This window comes from Mus caroli, unplaced genomic scaffold (assembly GCF_978045245.1).
Source record: "Mus caroli unplaced genomic scaffold, Mus_caroli_1 scaffold_11, whole genome shotgun sequence".
Classification (NCBI taxonomy): Eukaryota; Metazoa; Chordata; class Mammalia; order Rodentia; family Muridae; genus Mus; species Mus caroli.
Window position 1 is genome coordinate 82,106,822 of NW_028227266.1, and position 9,925 is coordinate 82,116,746.

Sequence of the window (9,925 nt, forward strand, 5' to 3'; positions counted from 1 at the left end):
TGCTGCCACATGGCCATTGGTTAAAGTGCACTTCGTCCACCTTAAACCAACCCAGGAAGGCCCAGCTCACCCAGCTCCCCCTCAAGCTGCTGCTACTCGGCTTTCTCATAGTGATGATAAGGAGCAATCTCTGTTAACTCTGTTAACAGGGTTATCTGTACCTTCCCTGGTCATCTCAAGCAACTGTCCTCATGCTCCTCTTTAACAGGAATCCTTCCTCTCTGTGGCCGGCACGCCCCATCTATGCCCATCACTTAGCCAAGGGCAGCTCAGCTCTAATCTCTTCACTCACGCTGGCCTAGGTCTTCACATCCGCCCTGTGGGGCATGCACTCTTCTTGCTGTCTCTATTTCATAGTAACGCGCTCCCTCCGCAGATCTGAGCTTGTAACAGTGAGCTGAGATTTCACCCCAGGCAGGGTAAAGCCTAAAATCTCCTGGATAATTTCCACTGGACGCACCCAGAGACCAGGTGTATTCTAAGAGCTTCTCTGCCGTCGCACAGAGCCTGGACAAAATAAAAAGCATTCGGTTTATCCGAAGTACAAAGAGTGAACTCTGACAAAGCTGTCTTGTTACTTCTCTCCTCCGGTGGCCTCCCATGGTGAACATTGTCAGCTCAACAACATATATAAAGTAATATTTTTTTTAAGGGCAATTGCTAGCAAGCAGAGTGGAAGCAAGAGGCTGGCTTCCTGACTCTTAGCTAATAACCCTAAGAAGGATGTCTGGGCTAGTCCCTGCATAGAGACCTCTGTGCCCAGAGGGCCTTTACATTTCTCTCATGCTAGAACTTCTGCTTCCTCCCCCTCTGCTTCTGTCTGTTCTTCCTCACACTCTTTTTGCTCCTCCTTCTCTCCCCCTCTCCTTCTTAGTCTCAAGCCCTCTCACCAAAGAAAGTCTTCCTGGGGACAGTCAGTGTGCACAACAGATTTGAAACAGCTGCTCCTCCACTGCCAGTGGGTGGGGAGCCGGGAGCCTGCCTCCTGTCCCCTGCTTGCTACATTCCTGCTCTCTGCCGCAGAAATCTGAACAGACCAGTTTAAAGGGCCAAGTGGGTGGTGTGTGCACGTGAGGGCATGCATCCCTGTTTAGAGGTGGGATAGAGAAAAGGTAATTTTATGGTTCATGAGAGAGAGAGAGAGAGAGAGAGAGAGAGAGAGAGAGAGAGAGAGAGAGAGAGAGAGAGAGAGAGAACATGCTCAAAGCTCCTCCCCACTTTCTCTAAACTGCTGATTTTTTTGTTCTGGGCTCCCTAGAACTGGGGTTTAATTGTAAGCCAACAAACACTTCTAGTCCTGGCCAGGCTGCATTCTTGCTGAGAGCTCACAGCAGCCACAAGAAAGCTGCAGCTGAGCTGTCTGTCTGTCCTTTTCCTGAGAGGGAATGCAAACTTGCAGACTTTCATCTGGTCAGTTGCCTGAACTTCAGCAGAAATATTTTTACTGTCCCGGTTGCTTCTTGCAGGAGGCCTGCAGGTACCGTGTTCTCATCGGATCTCCACATAGTCACACTGGGTAGCATGCCCTTTCTGCATTATACCTGGAAGCATGCTCTTTCTGCAGCTGCATCTGGAAGCATGCCTTTCTGCAGCTCCATCTGGAAGCATACTCTTTCTGCATTATGCCTGGAAGCGTGCCCTTTCTGCATTATATCTCAAAGTATGCCCTCTCTGCAACTTCACTTAGAAGCCAGCTCTTTTTGCAGCTGCACCTAGCTGCTGCATGTCCTTTCTGCACCTACACCTGGAAGCATGCTCTTCATGCAATATACCTGGAAGCATGCCCTTTCTGAGGCAGCCAGAGTTTGTAACATTAACACAGAGTTGTTCGGTAAAAGCGGGAGTCCGCAGAGACCACCAAATGACGAAAGCTGCATAAACAGTTGTGGGTGGCTCTGAGTGCTGTGAATTATCTGAAACCCATCACTAAGGGAGGAAGCTGAGACCTTGACCCTCCCGAGATGAGCGAATGGTTATTGTTATCTCAGATGCTTCTCACATTGTGGGCTCCTCAATTAATATGAGTCATAAAAGAAGTGTTTTATAGGAAGTAGACTTTTTCAAGTTAACAGCTACATGTAACATTCAGCCAAATTAAAAAAAAAAAAAATTCTGTTGCAAAGAACTGGCCTTGATGGCCATACCAAAATAAGGCACCACATACAGAAAATTATATTTACTGTCATTTGTGGTTAACGACTGCGATTCTGAGGGTGGTTCTTGAGGTCATTGTGTCTACTTTAAAAACAGTCCGGCACAAACGGCTTTGTTGTGCTTGGCTTTGTTGTAGGGGACACAGATGAGACCAGCAGCAGCCTGTTGCTCTCTGTTAGGAAAGCTTTGAACTGGCCCTGGAGGGGGTTGGGTGCTTTCTTCCCATTTCAGACATGGTCAGCTGCTGCCCTCTCAGGGAGCTTACACTGAATGTCCTCCGAGGTTCTTTCCAACTCCGCATTTTTGGAGTATATGAATATAAGTTCATTTGGAGGTCAGGGGGAGGAGAAACTAAAATCAGGAGTTTCATGGGGGTAGGGGGCTTTTGGAAAGGAGAAAGTTAGAAGGGCTTGCTTTCCAAGGAAGGCCTGCCAGGCTTTAGATTTGCAGGAGGGACAGAGCACCAGTCCAGGTGGAAATGAATATGTCACAAGTGTAGAAGAGGCTGGGTAGGCACAAGCAAATGAAGGTGGTAGTGGGTGCTGATGGAAGAAGGAGAAGTGTAATAGAAGAAGCCTCTAGAAAGGTAGAAATTGAACTGTGTTGGAGGCAAAGGTGAGCTGAGCAAGAAGCCTGACAGATACTCATGCATTATCTGATAAACCTGACAGTAGCCTAAGGACACATGAACTTCAGAGCAGCTCAGAAGCACAGGCAGGCAGGGGAACTATGTATGGAGCGCTAGTTCCTTCCTGCAGAGAGACTGGGCTTTCCTGGCTAAACACAGGGGCATGGCTGCAGATCCCAGCTGTCTGTGGATCTGGGGCAGAGCCCCCTTCGTGTTTGAGGTTTGTCTCTTGTCTGTATGGAGATGAAAGGGCAGCACAGAAAAATCTGGAAACAAGCTCTCCAGGCCAGAGCATGGGAGTCTCAGGACTTTCATCTTACCACAGGGCTTATGGGGGACTTTTAGCATGTGGGACAAATCCTTTGTTAGTGAACAAAGAAATATGGTTAGAAGAACATTAATGAGAAATTGAAAGACTGGAAGCCAGTCAGGTGTGGAGCTGTTTCCAAAGGAGTGAAACTATGGATGTCTATTTGCAACTCTACCATGATAATCATCTCTCTCTCTCTCTCTCTCTCATGTATGACTAATACTGGTCATAGAATGGCCTGGAGAGGGTGTAGTGTGGAGTGATGGTACACCCTCTGGACTGGGAGGGACTGGTTCCTTGTGTCACAGACCCCAGGTAAGCTGATTCCTGGGGGGCCAAGCTATGAAGAGTGGAGCAGGCAAGAAGGATCAGGGTTCCCTGAAGGATGTACACATTCCAGGGAGTTTTACCTTTTATATTTCAACATTCTGCCTAAATCTGTATTTTCACTCTATTTCTTAAATGTATGCTGTCAAAGCAGAAAAGAAAAAAAAATTAAAAAGACAATAAATCGTTCTGAAAGCTGTGCCTAGAATTTGAACCACAAGACATCAGCTCCATTGTGACTCTCAGAGGCCCCTATGTGGATGCCCAATCATGGTTCTACCACATTTCCTCCTGTGAAGAGGCCACTTCTCTAGAAAGCCTCCTGTCCTAGAGTTGACCTTGTCATGCTTCTCTCCCTCTCTTGCAAAATGTTGCTCCAGGAAATCACAGTGGGAGGAGCCAGGCCAGAACACACGGCTTCTCATAGGCATACAACACACACACATCCATACATGCACACTACATACACATACATACACATATGCATATACTACACATACACATATATCATATGCATATACCACACATACACATATATCATAGACACACATACACACACACTCACACACACATACATATACATATGCAAACACCACACACACATACACATATACTATAGACACACATACTCACACACACATATATATATGTATATGCACACATATATATATATATATGTGTGTATATGCACACACCACACACATACACTCACACAGATACATATACATAAGCATACACCATACATACACATACCTATAATAAGCATACACCACACTCACACACACTCATATACACATACATATGCATACACCACACACATACATATACATATGCATACACACACACACACTCATACACACATACATATACATACGCATACACCACACACGCACACACACACACACAAGAGAGTTTTTCTATATCATTTTCTCCTCCTTTCTTTCCATTCAGTACTTCTAAGGATTTCAAGGTACAAAACTACCTCTGCTCAGAAGACCCTGTTCTCTGACACTGCTAACTCACACTGAGTTCAGAGTAGCCAGTCCATCTGATGGACATCAGGTCAGGTCAGAGTTGTTGCTTGTATCTGGACAGATTCCACAGAGCAGACTGAGGAAACTTCCTGGACCCAAGTCCCCAAAGGATGCTGTGGGTGAGGTTAACTTCACCTCCAACTTAAAAAGAATAAGTATAGTGTAGGCCACCCCAAAGGCCAAAGGCTGAAAGTCTGGTTTCCATGGCAGGAGAGAGACTGCCCCATCCTCTGAAAATGGAAAGCAATGAAAACTTCTGGGACCATCTACTGTCAAATAACAAGGCTCCGAAAAGCCTCATATTACCCTAAGAGGCATAAGATGATTGAGGAGCCACGGTCCCAAGTGCTACAACAGCTCCAATTGAAAGTCTTCGGACAGTTCCTTTGACAGTCCTGCCCTGTGGCTTTGAGCTGTCCATGAGAGTTAGTATTGGTCATGCTGTTCCCTTGAACAAACACTTTGACAGAGAAGTCATCCTGATAACGGATGATAACTTATTCCTGGACATGTGCCACCTCAAGTCGTAGCTCACCTTTAGTCTTCTTTGGTTGACCAGCTCTACAGTATTTCAATGATTTCTGTAAGTATTGCCTGTCTTCAGATTTTAAAAGAAAAAAAAAAAAAAAGCCAAACCTCTTTAGAAAAAGCAGACTGGATCCGGCATGGCATTCAAATGTTTTATGCCTGTATGATCAATGCTATTGGACTTTATTTACAAATAAAATCTTTCTGCACACTTTTGTCTCACCAAATCATATGGTACAAAAGGTAAAAAGGCTTTGACTTGGTAAGAGTGACAATTATTGGTGAGGGGAAGCCATATCAGACATGTTCCCATCTCCCCCGAATCCCTGTGATCTTTGCTTTCAACGTCATCTTAATTTAAGTGTTTTGTTCTTACTGCACTTATCTCAGAATTGGGAAATGAAATAAATAAACAGTGTTATTTTAAAATAGTGTGTTTTTATCTAGTGTAGTAGTCTAATTACACAGAACTATAATTTGAAATATTTCATATCCAGTCTACATTTTCAAAGGTCACTATTATATTTTATATTTTTTGCTAGCATTGATTACACTATTATCTAGTGATCTGCTTCACATATTTAATTAAATATTTGGTTTTTTTTTAAACTTATACACGGAGGCATTTTTACTATGAAGCGGGTAATTTTCTAAGTGGAAAAAATACCCAACTTAACACATAAAATGGTGTGCTCTTTGCTACACAGACATTTAAAAAACCAGAATTTCTCCCTCAAAATATTTCCAAGCTAAGGAAAATTAGATGCTTATAAAATGTGAGGGATAAATTTAAGCCATGTGTGGTGGCTCCTGCCCATAATGGGAGACTGCAACAAGCTCAATGCTAGCCTGGACTGCACAGTGAATTCCTGGCCAGCCTGAGATGCAGAGTGAGAGTCTGTCTCAAAAACAAAGACAAACCAACCAACCACAAAAGGAGCAAGGTCATTGTCTTATTTACTTTAACTTTTGTTTTGCTTCATGTTTTCATCAATCTGATCTTCTTAACAATGAGTCTATTTTTGCTGAAGTTACAATATGAAGGTTTATCACATAAAAAAAATGGAAAAGAGGAGGAGGAGGAAGAGGAACAACAATAACTGGAGAAACTTTACCTCAAAACAGGGATGTAGAGAATCTATACCATGTGGCCTATAAAAAGTTTGTAAAAATTATTTAATGGTGCAGAAAATGTTTGCTGCCTTATGTAAAAAAATCATATTCGATATTACATTCAAAGAATAACAAGAAAAATTAGAGTCTGAAAAGTTATACATGTAAATATGTATGAAGCGTACTGAAAGCTATTTATACCACATTAACAGTGGTCCTCTTTACATAAGTTAGATAGGTTTCAAATCATTAATTTTTAGATTTGAAGGACCGTTGAGATCACTTGATTCAGACGCTCATTAATTCACTAGGTAATGCATTCTGTTTATAGACTCGTCCAAATATCTGGGAGTTCTTTCTTAAATGAATCTTACCTGCGTTTTCTGGTTTTGACCAGTTGCTCGAAGCTTGCCCCTGAGAGACAGGAGTAATCTCTAATTCCTTCTACAGCCAGCCCTTCAGGTCTTTGAATTCTAAAGCTATAGATTCAACCAAACTCAGACCAAAATCTTTTTTAAAAAATTATAGCCATACTGAACATGTACAAACCTTTGCCACTATTCCCAAAACACTACAGTACGACACTATTTGCATTGCATAGCATTCACATTGCATTAGCTATGACAATTAATCTATCGATGACAACATACCTAGCAGAATGTGTGTGAGTTTTACATAAATACTGTCATGCTGTGTGTAATGGATTCAATCAAACAGACATTGCTTCTAGTACTTAAAGAAAATGCCTAATTTTTCTTTTTTCTTCCTTTAAAGATGTATTTTTTTACTTTATGTATTCACCATTGCTCTCTTCAGACACAGAAGAAGAGGGCATCAGATCCGAGATCGTTGTGAGACACCATGTGGTTGCTGGGAATTGAACTCAGGACCTCTGGAAGAGCAGTCAGTGCTCTTAACAACTGAGCCATCTCTCCAGCCCATGCCTAGTTTTTCTTAAATCTTCTTTTCCTCACTGTGACTCCTGGCTGTCTTCTCTCTCTTGACTCCTTCCACAGTCCCCACCACACTTTCTGGGGGTCCCAGAGGAGTCTGAATCCCTGTAAACCAGCAGTTCTCAGCCTGTGGTTTCTGACTCTTTGAGGGTTGCATTTCAGATACCCTGCATATCAGATGACTCATAACGGTAGCAAAATTACAGCTATGAAGTAGCAACAAAAATAATTTTATAGGTGGGGTCATCACATGAGGGACTGTATTAAAGGGTGGTAGCATTAGGAAGGTTGAGAACCACTGTTGTAAACGGGGTCATGCGGTGCAGACTAAGCTGGCTCAAATCCCAGATGATCATTTCCTCCTTCAGTCTTTATACAGTGGAGGTGGAGCCTGAAACCAAGTAAAACTCCCCTAGAACCTTTAAGCAGGAGCCGCTACTTAGAGTGGTCTGCCCCCATCTGAGTTTCTTCTATTAATTCTTAGACTGCAGCACAGGATCTATAACAGTCTGTGATTCCACATCTGGCCTTTATATTAATTCTTACTAAGCCAAATTATATTATTTCACCTTGTCCCCCAGTCTGTATCAAGCTCATTTTGAACCACAACTCTACTCAGCAATACGCCGGGTCTTCTGTTTTCTCTTTCTCGCAACGATCAATAAGTCTTCTCTATGTGTACTCGTCTCAGAAAACCATTACAAAATCAAGAATTAGACATCGGTCTTTTCTCCTTGATGTCCCAAACCTGTATTTTTACAGAAGACGTTATCATGTGTTTCACTGGATCCTGAAACTCATTCCCAGCTCTGTGAGGTAAGCATCAAGGGAGAGAGGAGGGAAGGACTCGGTCTCTATGATTGAATTCCAACATGTATCCTATTTAACTTATAAAGAAGGCTGAGGGCAAGGGCGTGGGGGGGGGGGTCGGGGACAACGACAAAACAAAAACAAACAGAGGGGACAGAAACAGGGGAAACAGAAACAGAGGGGACAGAAACAGAGGGAACCCTTTGTTTAGAAAAGAAAGGGGACCAAAAAAGAATAACGCCTCTTGGCATCAGTGACTCCACGGAACTGAGAAGCTGGAAGTCAGTGGAGCCGCAAGAGGCTGGGTTTCCGCTTACGGACCCCTGTAAATGTTACAAGTGCATGACGCACTTCCTTGGAATGTGGCTTCCAGAAAAATCCAGGACAAAAGACCTGAGCTCCTGGGGAAACTGGGCAGCTAGGTGCTTTGGAGACCATGCATGTTATCCTTCCGGTGTTGTATGCAGGCCTCGGGCTCTACACCTACGATCTAAGGGAGTTTAACTGGTGACAGAAGCATTGTCCTTGCTTCAGTGATTTTGACGTGATGAGTTGATGCACTGTTTAAGATCGTTTACAGCATGTTTTACTTTTCAACCCAAATGATGGCTCATAGAATGGATCATTCCAGGACGTCGGTCTTGATCAATTATTCTTCCATTTATCACAAAGTGAGCTTGCTTTTCCCACATTCCCCAGACATCATTTTATCCATTCCACACACTCTGAGCTTGTACATGCCCCATGCTATTCAGGGAACATCACTGCAGTCTAACATAATGGCACGGTTCCTATAGATTTCTATCCTGGAACTGAGTTCTGTGCTAGTCATTTGAAGTGCAGCGGGAACCATGCTTCCTGAAGACACTCAGCTTGCAGAGCTGAGCTTGAAAGTAAGGACAGGCGTTACCACAGACGGCTCTGAATGTTAGCACATCCCCACCATGTCCGCTCCCCCTGAGCCTTTGGCCTCATCTCTTCCTGTAGCTCTTCCTCTATCCACTTACTCTTTTTCCTGAATTTGCAGTAGTTCCCCTTCAGGTTTCTTGCTCGTGCTTGCTCTGAGCCATTGAAATTTAAGATAATAAAAATAAAACAGAACAAATTAAGTTATAATTGTCTTAAATATCAATCTCTCCCCCAAACTCATTACTCTATCTAGCTGAACCCTCCTAGTGATGGCCTTGTCCAGTGGAGTCTGCCCATCACCTTTACCTCCGTTGCACCTCTGTGTGTTCTCTGTGAATAAAGATAAGTGTCATTTGCATGTTCTGGCTCCTCCAATCATTACATCCTTCTCTTTGGAGGGCTATTCTTTTTATCTGTCATTTGGTTAGTGTGTGTTGACCGTGTGCCCACCACACACTTGGACAGATGCTGAGACCACAAACATTGAAAACTTTCAGACCGTGCCTTCATGGATGATACAAAGATCAGCAAGGAAATAAAAAGAAATATTTTTAAAAGGAGTTTGTCCGTAGGAAGTTATCATAACCACGCAGTATGACCAGGGAAGCACACATAGGCTGGTTTGGTTAGGGGGAAGTTGGTTGGAAGCATGGGAGTCTGAAGATGGAGTGCTTAGAAGGCAGGGGGTTGTCAGTTCAAGTTTGGATTGTGTGCGGTGGGTCATGGGAAACCACTGGAAAATTCTGAGCCATTTAGATCAAATTTCCACTTTAGGAGGAACATTCTGGTGGGGTACTGAGGAAGGGGATAGATAAGTAGGTGCCCAGAAGGTAGATGACCAGAAGGAAGCAAGTAAATTATCCAAATAAAGGTAAAGATGATGATGTGCCTGAGTTACGTAGGTGGTGATAGGTACAAAGAAGGCCAACAAATTTAAGTAATGTTTAGGAAATAAAAATATATTTAAAATGGACCAATTATTTTAAAAAGTAGAACTAAAGGGAAGAAACACTCAATCATGAAAATACAGCAGAAAGGCTGGCTACAGAAAGGACACAGCATAGTCTGCTTTTCCCCTTCCTTTGGTGACTGGCTCTTCTTCTTGGGCCCCCAGAGGTGAAGCTGAAAGGACTTCTCTGTGCTGTCCCTGCATGATGTC